We start from the raw sequence: 19,188 nt of genomic DNA on the forward strand, positions 1-19,188 counted from the left end.
ATTCTCCGTAAAAGTTGTAACACCCACGGAGTGAAATACTTGCGGCGTCTGATCGACACGCTCTGCACGCAATTCGAACCCATCGAGGCTTTAGAATGTCACGAACTTCCGCAAGTTACGAAGACGCAAAGCCATCGACGTATTCGTTCTGGAAATTAGTAACTTTCGCATTCTCGTGCATGAAATTTTAATATTCGATGCCTCGGTTACGACAAAGTGGATCGCCTTACTTTCCGGTCGACGTTTGTGCAAGTTGTGTTAAAGAAATTACTTAAATTTAATTCGCCCCTTGTATATTGCACGTTATAAAATTATTGGCTTGAAAATATAACGAGCACACGTGTTACCGTCAGATTCAAGAAGGTTAAGGTTAACGCATTGACAGAATGTTCAATAATTCCGTGGTTGAACTCTAGTTTCTATAAGTCCACAGTTAGGGTATAGTTTCAATAATTCCATTCGAAGGGTGTATTTGTTTCGCTGAATGTACAACCGCGACGCGATTGTACTCATTGAGCAGTGAATTTAACTTGAGTTTGCCAGACGAACAGCTTCCCGATACAAAAGGTATTAATAATAATTTAATACACTGTGCATTGAATGGCCATTCAGACATTCAGAACTACTTAAAGAGGTGTCTTCGGTGTGGAATAAAAATAAGGGGTTCATTGATCATTTCGTACCATCCTACCAGTTTGAATTTCAGAATGATCGTCGAAGTTCAGCGCTAAGTGGAATTTAATTTCTACCGAAAACAAAATCTAGAATACGTAGACGTTAATCAGGTTTACAGCGCGTCGAAACGTGGAATGTTCGACACGTGCAAGGTTTACCCCTACGAGCCTAATTCCACGGGTTACAATACGTTCCTTCGAGCCCTCTTCCACTCTCGAATCATTAATGTAACAACGTTTCCCCAGGAACATCGTCGCGAAACGTATAACTAAATTCAGCCCCCGAACAGTGTATACACGCCACCGTTACGAAAACAGGAGCAACCCTATTACAACTTACGTACACGGTCTTCGAGAGCGAAGGGTTAATCGTTATATCGCTAGGCGCTTCCTACCCGCTATAACCGATCCTATATCGAAATCGATATCGTTTCGGCGAGCTCGTAACGAGCCAACGACGCGGAGGGTTAAAATTTCTCGTTCGGTGGGTGGATTTTGCTGCAGCACGTCGCATTTCCTTCGTCGCTTGAAAATGGAAGACGCGAACCGTGCGCTTCTTGGATCCCATCAGCCGTCTTTTGATATCCGTATAACGCGCAGGGCATTAAGCTTCATTCCCACTAGCGACCCAGTGACTATCAAGCTTATGGGACACATATAAAAAAAAAGCTGGCAAACAGTGTTGTTGAAACTGTCTCGATATCGTATCAAATTTCTTCGGATTTCACAGACAATACATCCTCTCGATATTTCTGTAAGAACTCAGAAATACTAGAAAGGAAATCGTACCTGGAAAACATTTACCAACAATTTCTACGTCATTGAAATTTGTCATTCTTTACTATCTAATAAATTGGAACGACAACGTGGACACTGCGGTGATATCTGTTAGATAACAGAGCTGGGTAACATACTATTAATAGGCTACGTTATTTTACATCGTGCGTGTATTTTATTCGAAGAATACCGCAAAAAAGTGGAGCTTTACCGTAAAACGTTTTATTTATTTCTATTTGGTATCGAGTTTAAAAGTTCTCGGTTATCTGCGCAATTTTTCTGCCCGTGCGAACGACCGTACGATCGCGACCATTAATTTTAGATCGCCACAATGTATCTTCGCGTAAGTTTTCAGGGATCCATCGTAACTTTCGCGTTTTTTTGGTAACACGGTGCCGTAAAACGGTGTTAAAATTTGTTATCTCGACGCAGTGGGGATCGGCCATTAGATTTCCCGTCCCTCCGCCGTGATTTCCGGCCACGCTTCTGCCGTCTACACACGAATCCTCGGACTTGCAACATTTAAATTCGCGGTGGGTTCATGATTGCCCTCTCCGTTCTACCGTAGGAGCTTGATTCCGCTGATTCGATTGTTCCTGGGAACCCCTCGTCGTCGTCTCGAGGGGCGTACCACCCCGTGCAACCCCTTTTCTTTCATTTCCTCTTCTATCCTCTTACATCTTGGTTTTCTGACCGATGTCTTCGGCCCCTCTTACGCGTTCCATCGACCTGAAAACTTCACGCTCGTTGATTCTGCCGGTTCAGCGGCCCCGATATCGCGCGACCCGTGTTCGACAGAGCCTTTTAATTTAATTTCCATCCGTCGACCCCTCCTCCTAAATTTCGTCCTCGTCGATCGTCCAAAATGCTCGCCGTTTCTACAACTCACTAGAAATCTGGGAAAAACATTTTTTCAAACACCGCGCGATACTCGTGGAACGAAATTGTGACCCGAATAAAGTGCACTGTTATTTTTCGCAACAATTTACTTGTGGAATATACGCGAGGTTTGATTAAGAAATTTTCGCGAAAGAATAATATTTGCTAAAGCTAACGAGTTGTTGTTTGTTATTCCACGCTGTGTGCTTCGAAGGATCTCGACGTTATTAAACTAGTTACAGAACACTAGCTTTAAAAGAGACGTTCTATCTACGAAAATATTATGCTTGCTGTTTGATAAAATATCGTCGGGCGAAACGTGGGTTGCAATTTTTAAAACAATCGTAACTCGGTACTTTGGGGGTTAACGAGGACTGAACGCGATCGTATCGGGGCCAGAATGTTTTGGAACGACCGTCTTTTAATAAGCGCCGGGATTCTGGCGCTCGACCGTTTTAAAGTGGCTGGGATTTTTGCCGGTTTGCCAGGGGGAATCTTGATTTCAGATAATAGAAATTATGATCTTGGAATAATACGGCGTAATTGGTATTTCTTGCTCCCGTGGTCGAGTCATTGCGAGCCAGAACGAGACGGAGGAAGTGAAATCCCACGGCGAACGATAATGTTCTCGCGCGGTAGAATTTCAGAGTGACAAAAAATACGAGGCGACGTTTGGACCGAGTTTAGGTAAACCAGATTTGTCTAATGGCGGAACCTCTTGCGCCGTTTTAACGCGCGTCGACATATTTCCGCGGCAAACAGTAATATTTGCGACTCGTTCCTCAGTGCGTGGCTTTACGGAGACATTAATACCTTGGCGTACGCGATACACAAAAAATAGATATTGTACTCGGATTAATTTTAATATTTTGACTCGGAAATTTGAATCGTATTAAACCCTTAAGCGAACCCTCAATCTCAACTGAATTACTTTACTTAATGTTGATTTTTGCCGAATTTCCTTCCTTTAATGCATTTAAAAACTAATGAACTAATGGAGTGTGCGTTAGAGAACGATGGTGATTATACTCTAATCTTCTTAAATTTATCAAATTGCACATCCATGGTTCCAGCAGAAAGGGATTCCTTCGCAATTTCAATTTTAAATCGAACTCTGTATACTTAAAATCCATTTGAGGGTTAAAACAAAATCCAAATGCGATTATGAGAATCACTCGAGTCTGTATTTGTTGGTTCCTCAGTTTCATGATGGTAGAATAGAGAATGGGCGATAGATTCAAACGTTTGATATCTTGGACTCGCGGGAAATTATGCGGGGAATCATGAAAGTGATCCGAGCCATTTCAGTTTCACCGAACGGGTCAAGAACAGCCTAACCCGTAAGCAGGAAATTCTCCGTTACGCGCCACGGCAGAGGCATTAACGCGGGAAACATTCCGGCGATCCATACGGCGCGCTACGAATTCTCCGGTGCTGATAAGGCTATGACCGGAGTCATCAGATAAAATGATTCCGACAGAGCGACGAAGGCCGCGCGAATACGTTAGAGGGCCGAGAATAGTCGAGTTCCCGGGCGATATCGAACAGATAGGACTTTACGGCTCAAAGGGCTCTCGAGTTCGGAATGGAGGGCGGAGAAGTGACCCAGAACCGAGCTGACGGCAGGTCTAACGCGAAAATAATGAGACCTGTAAACCGGAAGCTGCTCGATATCGGCGACAAGATCTCACGTGCACGTATCATCTATCTTCCCTGCTATCGCTGCGCGATGTACTGTTCTAACATGACCGCGATTTCGAGTGTTTATCGTTTTACATGCTCGACGATCATTCGTTTACGCCTCCCTGTGACCTCCGAAAAAAAAGAGTTCTGGAATTCCAGAATAGTCGTAAAAAATCGTAACAAACAGGGGGGGATTGAAAAATTATTATATTTTAATATAGAGATGTTAAGGATAAAGTTACATAATTTTGATATCACTAATGTGAAAATAAAATTGCGATCAGGATGCATTGGAGTATAATTTTTGTTAAACAATAGTACGTTTAGGATATGATTCGTTTTTACGGTTTTACCCCATGGCGGGGGGTAGAAAACATTGTAAAAGTGGTCCCTAGAATGAAATGAAAAACGTATAATGTCGCCTGCACGATGACATATGAGTGCAGAGGATTAAATATTTTTTATCGTTTCACTTTTGGTGGACGCTAGGAAGTCTGTCTTACATCAACCCTTGCTAAAACGTTAATATTTTAAGAACAGATTTGGAGTATTCATTCCTGCAACAGGCACCTAGCATAATGATACACGCGATCGTACAAAAAAGTCAATTGCATTGTCTACTGACGATCTGTACAGAGATTCGTTCTAATTAACCCTTTGTTAGTCGCGTGGGTGACACGTGTCACTCGCCCCTGTATTTTTCTCCGTTCTAAAGCTGCTTAGGTTGGCAACGCCTTCGACGCCCTCGGCATTTAATACCATTTTCTACAAGCGAACGCGCTAGATCGTTCAACATTTACGTAAAACACTCGACGCTATTTAGCATACCACCGCAAGGGCGCGAAAAAGAGTTCGAAATAAAACCACGACGAACACCAAAGGATTACCAAGAACCAAGATAGCCGCGTGTTCGTACAAACTTATTTTAATTACGAAGATACATAGACACGAATAACCGCGACTGCATCCGGCGAGTTTCAACAACAATAAACCGATAAGAAAAGCTAATTTTTCCAGCCAACGTGCCCACCGCGGGGACGGTTCTTTAAAGCGAACGCGACCGAGCCTCCGTTCGATTAAATCTCCCGATCCTGAAGTTTAAAGTTTATACCGGTAGTTTGCTCGCGATAGGGAAGATTCCGAATTAAAGCTTACCACCCCATCCTCGGACGACCCGGATAACGACGAATTCTCTTATCAGTCGTATTTTCTCGTGTCGGGGGTGTACGGTTTACAAGCTTGTTTACATTCGTACGAGCGATCTGATAATTTTTACGTACGTGCATGCACGGTCACGCGTACAGCAACGCTCCTTCTTGGGTGTTTGCGCATCGCGTACGGTTAAGCTACAAGCTTAGACAAACACGCACCCACACACCCCGTCGATCCATAATCCCCCGCGTACGTGTTACGCAAACAGTATCGTTGGAAGCTATCGTCTATACGTAGGCGGATACTGTTTATTTGCAGAACCGTATACGGGTTGGTTGACTGGAGAATGTAATTGGTCTTCGTCGGTTGACCTTTGTTTCGAATTGAACGGATGTGCGTGACGGGAGGTAATTATTTACGTCCGTTTACCACCGTCGTGTAGATCACGAGCTTCCAGTCGTTAGACCTAGCACTGATCTAGAAATCACTCGATGGATTCTCTTGCTGCCTTTTGCCCGAAAATTATTATTCTTTTCGGCGAACGAAACTTTAAGATTTCGACACTCGACACTTCAATTTTATTCTCATTCACAGTTTTCTTTCACTACGGTTAATACTTTGAACGGAACTTTGAGATTTCGACAGCTTCGTGGACTCGCTAAAAGATCTCTTATCTGGACGATAGCTTTGATAATGAAGGATTTTATTCCTATTACGTAAGATCGGAGTGTTCGATGATAGCCATGTCACTGTGAGAAAAATAAATAAAAAATTGGAAAGGATTACTTCATTATTACTGTCAGGATCTATTCGCCACGTGGGTAAAGAGTAACGATGAGCTTAGATGATGCTTGAGACGACGCGCACGGCTCGTAAACTTCATCCATTTAGCACACCCGTTGCTCAGCCATCGATTCTATATTCGTTGTCGCGGAAAACGGCTTCAGCCTGTTTATTTACTGCACGTTTTATCGGAATGGGCGGTGAGCTCGTGCCGCAGTTAAGTGTAGCTCCGACTGAAAGCATGGACGTCCGCGTGCCAGGGGTCGAAAGCGCACGGCTACGTCCAGTTACACGCAAGAAACGGCACGTGAAGTTTATTTGCGGTCGGTCCCCAGGAACGACGTTGTCCGTGTTCGACGGAAATTATGAGCATGTCACTTTTTTCCGCGTCCCGGGGAAACTGTTCGTTCTCGGGAAAACGCCCTTCGTCGCAATCGGGACGGATAATCGTCAACGAAGCGGGGACACGCTCGAGAAATAATGCACAATAACGACGACATTATGGAGGCTCGAGTCGAAATTAAGTTCAGCGATGTTTTAATCTAGTTCGCGGTGAATCGCAATTTTCACATTTTATATATTACTCTTCTTTCGTCGAGCTTTGACATTGTTTCTCCGAAAGGTTCGATATGGAATTCATTCTATTTTTTAACGCTGTCTCAACCCCCAATGGAGATTATTCTGCGACATTTGCAGTAATGTCTACATTATATGATACAGAGGTCTTTTATATGGATTACATATTATTTTTTTTAATAAGTTTGTAAGAAGTGTACGCCATCAAAATTATTGTACTCGGGCAATTGAAACTCGAATCGTTTAATCAATCGTTATGGTCCACTGTTCAAATTTCCACCCTGAACGTCTTTTTTGCTCCGTTCGGGGGAAGTTCCGGATTAAATTCCAGGATTTTTCATTCTTTCGAGAAAACGAACGAGGACCCGGGAGAAAGTGCTGACTCGATGTTGGGTATACAGGGAACCAGGAAGCGAGAGGGATGAATTTACCGCTCGAGCTTCTCCCACCGTGCCACGGTACACATTTTTCTACGAGCGTGTATCTAGCAAACTCATTGTCGCAGGTTTTCCAAAAGAGTGCCTTTCTAAATAAAAGTGAAATAAAAATCCATCGTTTCGACAGCCACCAACCCTTCAATTGCATGATATTTAATTTTGATGGAAAAGATCTATTATATGTAGATTATTACATAGGTTCATACAAAAATACAAAAAAAATATTCATTCGAAATATAATACCCATTCTGCATAACGTATTATTTTTTAAACAAACGAATCAATTAATAAACCAGTGCAACACCAACGTATTTTAGTAAAAAAACGCTTGTCAGCATAAAATATCTTTTTAGCAAGAATAAATGTCCAAAAAATTTAATGTTATCGTCACTCCCAACATAAAACAATTCGTCGATCTAAATGTCATATTGAAAGTACTTTAATCAGGAGTTAAAGACAGTGTTTCATTTTTGAGACACACTGCATTCAAGAGAAGACGGAAGAAATTTTAATTTAACTTTCCAGCGCACCCAGAATTCGTTCGATCGAAGCTCGCCGGTGGACGATTCTAAACATTTTCGCGAAATTCGTCGGAGAATTTGGCCCCCAAGTAATTTGTCGACTCGGACGACATGTTGCACGCGGACAAGAAATACCGTGATCACGGCTCGATTGCCCGTCCTCCGTCGACGGTATTCGACGTATTCGCATCGATCGTGGTTAGTTGAAATTTCAACGATGTGTGGGTCGACGGCGTACGTTCGATCCCATGGCGACCCCCCCCCCCCCCCGTTTGCCGTCGCGTGTATAATGTTTCGTGCGTCCGCATATTTCCGACACAACCGACAATTCGCCTTTCATGTGCGCGAACGACGGTACGCAACACGCGACCAACGTTAAAAACCTCTTCGGGCGTTCTGCGGAGCACGCGAGCCTGCACCCGTCGCGAACGGGACCCAAGAACGCTGCAGGGGTCGAAACTGAAGGGGTTGAGGCTGAAACAATCGAGAACCCAACGTTCGATGCGATCAGAATCGACGTAGAAGCTCCCTCGATCCCCTCCGTTGCAATTTTTTCTGTTATCATTTTGTACAAAGCGTGGGATTTTGTCGAATTATATTTGAAACAAAATTATTATCACGGGCTCTTTAATCTACCAAAGAACTAATTGGAACGTGACGGGAACGAATAAAATTGATACGTTGGAAATTTCATTAATTTCATTAAATGGTAAAATTATATTCTGAATATTTCTGACAAAGCCTTGGCACTCGGAACGCTGAAAGTGTACAATATAATAATGTTTCGAAGAAATTAACGTTCGACGATCTGGATTATTGAAATGGAACTCCACCGTGCTCTGATTTCATTTTCCTGGATCGTGGGTCTAGAGTGAAGAGATTTTGGGAAGGAATACGGATTAAATCCACGAATGGATAGAATTTTGAAGCGACAGGGGTTACGAAGGCGTCCCAGTGGCGTAGACCGATGTTCTCAGGGCTGGTTCGCGTGACGAGCGTGTAGGATCCTGTCCAGGAATGATGGAAGGTCTCGTGCAAGCTGGACCCCGAGTACGTTTCCGTGGGATCCAGTTTCAACGGTTCCAAACTCATAAATCTGGATAAAGATGTTACGAGTCTCCGGGATACTCGATGCAGGGCAATCCAAAATGCGTGGAACTTTGGACAGCTGCCTTCTGGACTCGATATACACTGCCACGGTAGGGTCCAAAACAGATAACCTCGAGTTCGTAGCGACCGATTAGAAACGATCCTAACTTCGCAAGAATAAATATAAACGATCTGGAATTTAAGACGCGGGGTAAGATCGACCCTGAGATCCCATAGGAAAATTCTCGGAGAGCTATTATCCTTAGGATCGAAGCCAGAATTTTTTTAAATATCAGGTGAACCCAGGAATTTTGCGGTTTCGCGAGTTCCGAAGATTTCGGAGGTTCGGAACGACCGAAGCGATCTTGGAGGTATTAAAGGTCTGAGATATTCTGGGATTCTGAAGATCGTAGGGATTCCTTGGATTTGGTGGTTCCCAAGGGTCTCGAGGCTTCTGACTACCCCCCAAAATCTCACTAACCACTCACATAACCGACTCTGTAAACTTACTTTTAACACACGGTCTGTTAGACCCAACGATCCGAGTTTTAAAAAAATCCTGCTTCTTTGTGATTAAATATTTTAAATTCAATTTCGTTGTACAATATCTACCTTTGTAGTATCAACAATATTGTACGAGTTCCATTATTCGAGTTTCGCGTTATTTCCTTTCTGTCAGTTTATCGAACCTGATTAATTAACTGCATTAATTTTATCGTCACGAAGAGGGAATCGTATCGTGACACTTTATAAAATAATAACGTTGGTTTTATTGTGTAGTGCTAACGTAATTTCGGGAACAAGCATTCGTTAGCGTTATATCGCGCTCGACGTTCACCACTGTTCGGGTTAACCTAATTTTTGCAACCCTTGGGGACCGTTGATTCCGTTTAGACAAACACCTGCTCGTTACATGGGCTACGCGCTGAAACTTCGCTACACGTGATTATTCTAATTTCATGATTCCTCGTTCTCCGCCCTTTATTTGCCGATATAAAATTAATCGTCGATTTAACCGGTTGTTCAATTCGACCGCTTAATTATCGAAACGGCTGCGCATAAATTCCGCATGAGCAATTGCAGCAATTACGAAACCGTCGCCAATGTTCGTTTCATGCAACGAGATCGTTCTATTGTGCCTGGTCTCGATAATAATGAATTTCGAACGCAATTTATACGGCACAAGATTACACAGGCGAAAAAGTTTAACTAACGAACGTTCGAGTTCAATTTAAATTAAATGTATTCGATGTATCTTAAAATTGCTTTTCAGAAAAAGAGTATTCATGTTTTCACGTAGTCACTGATGATTTATTGTGTAATTGTAATAAGCAAAACGCTGAGACCACGGTTCGAGAAATTAATTAAATACTAACAAGACTGTATAATCGCGAAGATCCATCTCCCGGTTAGGCGAATTGGTTGCAATAAATCTATCCTGTACAGAGTAGATCACACCAGTGTAAACATTTAAAGAAACTTTTTCAAATATCTAAATACGTTTTAACGAACAAATTATTTGGTTTTTCCGATTCGTTATTTAAAAAGAATGAAATTTTACACGAAAACCTAAATAGTTTTCGATGCCATATTTGCTGCGAACTATATCTTCTGCAACGAAGTACGCAGCTTAGAATCGTGAATGTAAAGGTATTCGATTCGCGGACACGCAGCGCGAATCACAGAAAGGAACCTGAAAAAATGAAGCCGTTAAAGTCGCCATCGAATGCAATGAGAACGAAAGTATATTATAGGGAAACTTCGCGGGTTTCTATCGCATACAAAACGCGTGGATCGGGAGCAACACGTACACGAGGCGAGTTTTAAAATAATACAAACACACACGGCGCTCGGCCAGCGAGTGGCAACAAAAGGAAATGCAAATTACGAAGTCACGATACGTTTGCGCCGATACTTCGGAACAATTTACACGATATTGTAAATAATTTTTTTCGGCCCAACGCTGCCTCCATTTCGAATCGTACCGCGCGCTATATGTATGCTGTTGCTTATTGTTCGATGCCCGGTCAATCAATAACTATTCATCTCAGTCCTCGACAATAGTTTGGGATTTCGTATTTTTATCGTGCAACGCGAAGGGTCGACGAGATCGGAAAAATTTCTTCGACAATTGGATTTCTCCGGAGTGTGTCAAAATTCGCGATTAAACATATTATTTATATTAACACGTTAAAGTCGATGAAGATAAGTTTCGGTTTCTTAAAATTCTCAAATATCCAGACTCGAGGTTACAGATTTTGTTATCGCCGCGAGAGTGGCAATTCTTTCGAACCGGAATATAATGATAGGCTGTCGATAGCAATCGTGAGAGGGTTGAGAAAAAAAAATAAAAAACGTAATCTTCGTTACGGAAGGCACGATGACCGTCCGTAGAACGAGACAGCATGCAAAATAGCGTGAGTCGAAGGAACTTTTAAATTATGCGACCTGTCGGCCGCAGTCTTTTCACCGGTTACAGCGATAAATATAAAGTTCCTTTGGAAACAACACGAGGCATTCGATCGTATACGGGGCTCTCGTTATGCAGAACGTTGCGGAAAATATTTCAACGAGCGAGGCAGCGTGCTCCGACTGCGAATTATTATAGCGACCGGTCGTATACCAATCATTACTCGCGATCAAAAATAAGTGAACATTGTGGGGTGACTTTTTACGCGTGTTGTGTTTCGAGAAAATCGATTTTCTCAATCGACAAATTGGTATTCTTGATTTTCGTCTTATTTTGCCCTCTAAAATCTCTCCCTAAAACTTTATATGCCGGATAATTGAAATATATCTACATGTGAAGTGTTAAAAATGAATATAATCACGGATCTCTGGCCACACATTACATTTTCGGTAAAGAATTTTTTTCTCGAAAGTGCGTAGGATCTCAGGGGTATGTCTATTCACAAAAAGTGATTGTAATTGACCCCTGCAATCAAAAATAATTTTTTTAGAACGGTTAGAAATTTTTTTTTTCACCGCAAAATTTCAAGACCTACTCGAATTTTTTTCTCGAAAGTGCGTAGGATTTCGGGTGTATGTCTATTCACAAAAAGTGATTGTAATTGACCCCTGCAATCAAAAATAATTTTTTTAGAACGGTTAGAAATTTTTTTTTTCACCGCAAAATTTCAGGACCTACTCGAATTTTTTTCTCGAAAGTGCGTAGGATTTCGATGGTATGTCTATTCACCAAAAATTAATGTTATTAACCCCCCTAGCTAGAATTAATTTTTTTAGAACGATTTGAAAATTTTTTTTTCCGCCGAAAAATTTAGGCACCCACCCTCGATTTTTCTTAGAAATTTGTTTTTGATTTGTGATAAATTTGTTTGATGTTGTACGGAAATGTTGTCTAATACTTTTTTGTATCCATGAGCTCTACTTCCAGACTAAATTTCAATGAAATTGATTATTATAGGAGTTATGGACCTTGGTTCAGTTACATAAGTTATGTGTATGAAATTAGATAGGTGCGTTACGTGATTTACATCGGTTATACGAGTTGAATAGGTTACATTAAATACGCGAGTTATATAAGTTTCATGACTTTCATGATTTATACGACTTGCACGGGTCAGATGAGTTGTACGAGTTCCATTTAATACATACGTAAGATACAGTACGTGAGATTCGCGATTTAAATGAGTTACATGATTTATACGCGTTAAATGAATCGCATGTCATGCATTAGTTACATTAGACGAAGCAAATATATGAGTTGCATGCGTTTTATCGGTAGCGGGAGTTATATGAATTTTACGACATATATGAATTATGTAAATCAACTATATTTTACTACGGGAGGCTTTATGGTCTAATATACGTACATTATGATATCCGCGATAAAACTTGAGTCGATAGGTCTTGAAAATTAATTTCGAAAATAATTTACTTGAAAGCCTCCGCTGGCGTTTACACGAGATTTTAAAGTCGATTATTGCCGTGTCCTCTATAATCATCGAACGATTTTATAAAATGTCCGAGATACGTAGCTGTGTCTGGTTACAATACGCTCGCATAATCGATTGACTACCTACCTGCACGGGGAATTTACGATAATGACTGATTACGTGTACTACGGAACGGAAACTGTTTCGCTGCACGTGAAGTGGCTTAATGGAGTCGCGATAATTAATGAAATTATTGCATAATCGTTACCTCGGAAAAGTTCGGTTCACCCGAACGGAAAACAGGCGCGAATTGATTAGATTGCAATGTATCGGCTTGATGAACCCCGTAGGTTCAATTATCCGCGAAAAAAAGCTCTTTCCTCGAATAGTGCGTATCCTTTTTCCACGTTTTCCTCGACAGAGAAACAATCGCATGAACGTTTTGTAACGGATTTCGTTCGAATGAAAATGCCACGAAAACTTGGAGCACGCGAATCGCGCTATTGTTTACCTCCATGAAAGACGCGTATCGTTGCAGCGGTACGTTCGACAACTTTTTAATTTTGTGAAAGAAACGTCGAACTCGAATCGCGACCGTTCATCAGGGTTTTTGCGAGGAGAGAAAAATATTGCTCGATCACATGGCTCTGTCGAATAACGCGCGGTTGGATTTAACATGGAGGTTTTTGCTGCACACGCAAAACCCATATGGATGTAAAGTTTCTTTGATCGATTGCTAATATTGCCCCCGCGGCTATCTATTACCCGGGCCTCGAATATTGCCCATAATACCCGGATATCGTAGTTCGGGATCAGCTTGATGATTTCCACCCTCGCGGAGGAATACGTCGCGTCGATATCATCCTGATTCTCGCTGGAAAATTATACGGGAAAACGTTCGCTCGTAGGGCCTGGAATTACACGAGAAAATCTTCGATAATTTTCGTTCCTTTCGATAATTAGCTCCGGGATCGAGGGGTCATCGAATCTGATCCACGAGAAGCAATTTTTTGATTTCTACCGTGAATGGAGCGTTAGAAACTTGGAATATTGAAAAATATTGGAATATTAAATACTTTCTGGTTTAAGCTTATTCAACAGTGCGTTCATTTCTGTTAGTTTTACGTTCGTTTCGTTGCTAAATACCTACTTATCGAAACGAGTTATTCCCTCGTAAAATGCTTCTTTTATTCCAGACAAGTTTCGAAGCGTCCGTTGCGTTTCAGGTTATTTTACAACGAAACAAAAGAGAGTAGACGGAACAAAACGAACGATCCTGCCATGATTAAACAAATTTTACTGATACCTTCTCCCTCGTTCTTTTGCGGCGAAGGGGAAACGAATGAGCTGGTGAAAACGAATAATGGTCAGCGGAAAATACTGTTCCGCCGTACCGACGTTAATTCCGCGAAAGAAAAACACCAGTTCTTTTCGCGCTTAACTCGCAGAATATTGTGCCCGCCACGCGGAAGAACGACATTTTCCTCTCGAGGCTACGATTTCCTTGGTTTAATTCAATCGTCTGCAACGACGTTTCGGGCCACGGGCTCAAAGAACCCTGTAACATACTCAACTATTTAAACGACCCTGAAATATTAAGTTAGCCCGATGCAGATTAGCGCAAGGAGGAAAATTTCCCGTGCTTTCCCTTTAAACTTCGCTCCATTGGGTTTCCAAAAAATCGACCAATTGCCACGGTTCGAATTTTAACGAAACATTTATTAAATTGATTCAAAATTATTTCTTAAACTAGAAAGCAATACGAAGCCTTGTTAAATTTCGATAGAAACGATAACTCGGTATAATGTCAAGGTTAGTCAACAGAGTCGCGAAACGCTTCGTTAATAAAAGTAATTAAATTCGTAACGTTTCTGAAATTCATAACGCGCCTCGCCTGGACAGTTAATTTTCATTATGAAGTATCTTCAAAGGAAACATCAGTTAGAATTCTGCCAGGTCGAGAGCTCTTCATCAACTACAAAGGTACACGCAGTCATGTTCATCTCCTAAATTTATCGCAAATTGAGTAGCGCTTGTAGTAGATTCGATTAAGGGGCAGGTGTTGCATAACTACTAGACGATTACTCTACCAGGAACTACTGTTTACCTTCCATTTCATCGACTTTAGTTTTTAAACTGAACGACCGATGGCTGAAAACAAAGGGGTTAATTCATTTGATGCAACTTCTGAGTTAAACATTTATTAAAAATATTTGCTGATGCAACAGTCGAATAAAATGGTCGTTATTTTCCCCCAGACGTTCTTCCTTGTATTTCTTCATATTTTCTCGTTTGTATTTCCAATTTTGGTAACGTGGATAATTTTTGAGTAACCAGTTCTTGGTCGAATCGCGCTCCCATTAGCCGCAATTGAACAATACGTTTCCGTCGATGGTTGACAGCGATAACGCACAATAATACGAAGCCGTACGCAAAGCCGGCGTCGTCTCCGTGTAGTACGTCGAAAGGGCTGTAACCAGATATAGGCTAATCTCGTTTCACATAGGTTTCCTCCGCCACCCAGCCCCTTCACCTGCCGTGCTTTTCGACGAGCGTCAACCCTTGAAGTTTAAAGAAATTAACCGGACAGAATAACGATGTAAGCCCACCGACGTAAGCTTTCACGCCGGAGGAACGAGAGAAAAGCACCGGAAGGGATTAATCCAAGACTGTCGATTCGAGGGGGTCGATTTTGCCACCCCCGTACCATTTAAAATTAGAGAAAATCTCGAAACGCAAACACAAAAGCATAGTTTCCTGATTTTTAAATTTCAACTGCTTCGAAAAGCTTTAAATACCAATTTTTATGGAAGAATAATTTTTTCGTATACAAAAACTTTTGCATTTTGAATTATGCAGCTTTTTCTCTACAACCCAAAAATCCGCACAATTTTCACGCAACAATTTTCATGCAAATCTGGAAACTCCTATTTTTTGCCATGTTTTCCGGATTTCAAATCGCCCTGCGTCGTTCCGCTGTTATTTTACAAAAATTGCAAATATTCGTTCCAATGCTGAAACGCATTATTTGCGTTATTAATAAAATATTGTCGTAACCGTTGTCAAATATGCGGCCCAGCTGCGTACGTCACAATGTCGATTGTACTTTGTCCCGCGGGTATTTCGCGATATTATTTCAGGCGTGAAAAATTAGATAAAGTTAGTAATTCTTTCTCTAATATTTTACATGCAGGAATCTTCTTCGACGAAAAATCAATATCGATACATTAATGGGGCCATAATCGGGAGAGAAGTTAAAACTTCCGCGAGACAGAAAGTTCTTAATGATGCAGAAAATCTTTATCATTAGAAAACTACGAGGCAAGCTATGTCGTAATTAATAAATACTCGTTTGGAAGTTTCGCAAGCAAGACAGGACAGAGTTACACGATGATCCTCGAGAAAGAGTCGAACAACCGTGAAGTTAAACGCTTAACAACGGGAAGTTTGCAGTCTTGTTATTTATTAACGCTGAACGTTCCCAAGGAACGTTTGCAGCATTCCGTTGACGTACGAATTATCTTTCTCTGCAGCATAGGGCGGAAGTATCGACGTCGATGCTAAAAAACGCAGCTGTCGATAGAGTGAACGACAAAGAAACTCGTCGATATATATCTTCGTTGCAGCGAGATGAAAGCCATTCGTCAAAGTTCGAGCGTCGCTGTCTCTGTCGCATTTGTGCGACAGTTACACCGGATACGAACGAATCGCAATTAATAACGCCGCGAGGAAAGGAGGGGAACGGAAAGTTTGATTTAAATGTATGTGCGTTTGAAAATCCACGCGAAAGCGAATCGATCGCGTTCGGGCCAGGGACGTCTTGCAAATCGTGCTCCACGATCGTTCCAATGCTTTTGATCCAATCCTCCGTAGCTGGGGATCGGACAAATTACAAAGGAACTTCAAAAAGAAGAGTTCCCTTTAACACTTGTCTAGTCGAGAGTATTCGAACCGGGAAGTTTAGGACTTACAAATGTTAGTCGCATTTCTGTAGTGCAAAATTAAAAATTACAACAGAGGAAGTCTTCTTGAGGACCCTTAACACTGGAACTACCGACAATTATAGTGTATTTAATTGTACCAAAGAAATTAAATTTATTCATTCTTTTACAGAAAATTATGGTTAAAAAATTCTGTCGAGAAAATTTTTATGTTTTATTAGAAATTACGAATGTGTCATTTTGACTGCTTTGGTAGTTCCAGTGTACTTAAACCCAGCTCTAATTTTACGTGGCAAATAAAACGAAAATATACTTGCAAGTTAGCGGATGATACTGTTGCAGGACTCGATAAGAAAATGGTGTGTCGAGCTCGAACTTTTAATTCCCCTTTTCTTTTTGCGATTTTTTCGCTCGGCTGGCAAGGTTGTCGAAGCGTAGGAGCTTCGTTGTTCGCCGTCCCAAACACCGGCAGCCGTGATCCAACCGCGTACGTGTAAGCCGAGACCTCAAAAGAGGCCGGGAACTTGTAGACTTGCGGTCACACGTCGTCGGCTATCGATCGTTCGACGCCACTTTGTGGCGTGTGTGTGTGTATCGCGACGAGAGAACGAACGACCGAGGTTACCTGGGCTACACAGATCACTCGATGGTATCGACTGACCGGTTATTTGCGGGAACATGATGCTGGTAAATATTGCTGTCGTGAAATACGCTCGACAAAGGCCGCGCTTTGTGCGCTTGAAAACGAAATTTCGTGAAATAGTTCGCTACGAAAAGATATTCTATTCTCATCGATTGTTTCCACGATGGTTCGGAGACGTCGTTTCGATTATTTTAGCGTGGCTGGCCGTTGGTTTAATCTCCGCCATCTCTTAGGATCAGCGACTGGGGCTGATTAATAGAAAAGCTCGCTGATTTATACCGCGAGATCCGGAAATCCGTGGGAGGACAGTCGCGTGGATTTACGAGCCGCCGATGTATCCAGGCGATCCGCGACCCGTAAAAAGAAACGAAGAAGAAGAAACGGGGGCTGGAGTGTTCGTCTGTGGGATCTGGTGGGAATATTTGACGCTCGACGGTGTCGATTTCGCGGTGCGCGACGCGGGTGGGGGGCGGATCCGGTGTCGGCGCGTTGATAGAAATGCAAATTTACGTCGCGTCGGTGACGAGGGGGTGGGGACAGGGGTCGCGGAATCGAACGGGGTTACACGGATACACGGGGTTTCACGGACCCAATTACACGTGTGACGATCAACACGCCGCTATAACAGTATGATTAGGGGGATACGGCCAGCAGCTCGTTCGCTCGCGCGCCTATCGACAGCCAACAGGGATGAATATCGGCGTCCAATAATAGGCTGCCCTTTGCGGCCGGTTAAAGTGATAAACGGAAAGATTCAGAGCGACGTGGCGCCCGCGATAGATGCACTCGTTTATCAGGAAGACACTCTCGTCAATGAATGTGTCGCTGTCGCTTCGTAGATAAGACCTACTCCGTGTATTTGCGCGGCATTTTTCTATTCGAGCATTCTCCACGATAAAATGCTGGTTATCCGTGTTTCGCGCAGAATTTTATATCCACTGGATTATCTAAGTTGAACGATTTTGTAACGCGTTGAAACATTTTTCATTTTCGATGGAAGATTTGGGGATTCGACGAACAGGAGCGCAAGGTAATTCTCTTTGATTAATAATTTTATGAAAATACCCTTCCTCGGTTAACGACGTCGAGGCCAGCACATACACAGAACCTTTATACCCATTTTAATATTTCAAGGAAGGCGTGCCCTTTGAGGTTTTTGCGTTTCTTCCCTTACTGCTTGAAATGGCTCGTATTTCTTTCCGACGTATTTAGCGTAATTCCGCGTTTGTCTCCTCCATTAAAAGTAGACGGTTTGCCTTCAAAGATAAAACACTGTACCGGTTGTCGCATACCACCCGACCTGGGGCCAGGGTCAGGCTGTATCATTGATACAGGGGTGGCACAGAAAAGAACTTTATGCAACAAAATTAAATATTCCAAAGTCTCGTGTTACCATTATGCATCTCTTTGTGCACGGTTTGCAAACGCGAATAATTGCGTACAGAGGAGGGTGTGTATGTATGTCAAAAGACACGAGTACTGTTTTACAAACTTACGTAACCTGGTATCATTTTACAGAGATATTCTGATACTTTCTTATACATATACGCGTGAAACTGATTTAAAGAAAATATAAGGATCGCAAACAAATGCGGTTGCAGTGTCATCGAACCGACAACTAAAAATAATTCTTATCTCCTCTATTATTATCAATACTACGTGTTGTATCATCGCGAGATTAAAATGAGTCTACAAAGTGTTACTATCTTGCTTAGTATCTATATTGTTGCTACCATACAATCTAATTATATTATCTTGCTTGTTACATCGTATTTCGGAGTATTTACCGACTAAAGACTTTACAATAACTTCCACGACGAGACGAGAATGAAGATTATTTTCATTGTCTTGAGAATCCTCGAGAAAGGAAACTCTTAAGTAGAGTTATTAATAGAGGATTACGGTGAACCTACTTTCCCAGCGCGCGTGCAAGGTATCGTTTACATGCACGTATTCGTCGAACGAGTTCGCCTAAACGCACCGTGTGCTGTGCACCCGCGTCGCGATGTTAGCAGTAACAATGCTCTCGCGCTTTTCCGTTCTTCTACGATAAACGGATATTGCGCGTTGGAACGCAACGCTGAATTTAGAAAGAGAGAATATTCACACACACACACACAAGGGCTTCGATTGC

General features: G+C 42.1%; 1 protein-coding gene across 4 annotated transcripts in view; it reads left to right on the top strand.

Annotated features, from left to right (window-relative positions):
• LOC143343716 (zwei Ig domain protein zig-8) overlaps positions 1-19,188 on the top strand; it is a 391,356-nt gene that overhangs the window by 177,622 nt on the left and 194,546 nt on the right. The gene's annotated exons all lie outside the window — the stretch shown is intronic.

Source organism: Colletes latitarsis, chromosome 1 (assembly GCF_051014445.1).
Source record: "Colletes latitarsis isolate SP2378_abdomen chromosome 1, iyColLati1, whole genome shotgun sequence".
Classification (NCBI taxonomy): domain Eukaryota; kingdom Metazoa; phylum Arthropoda; class Insecta; order Hymenoptera; family Colletidae; genus Colletes; species Colletes latitarsis.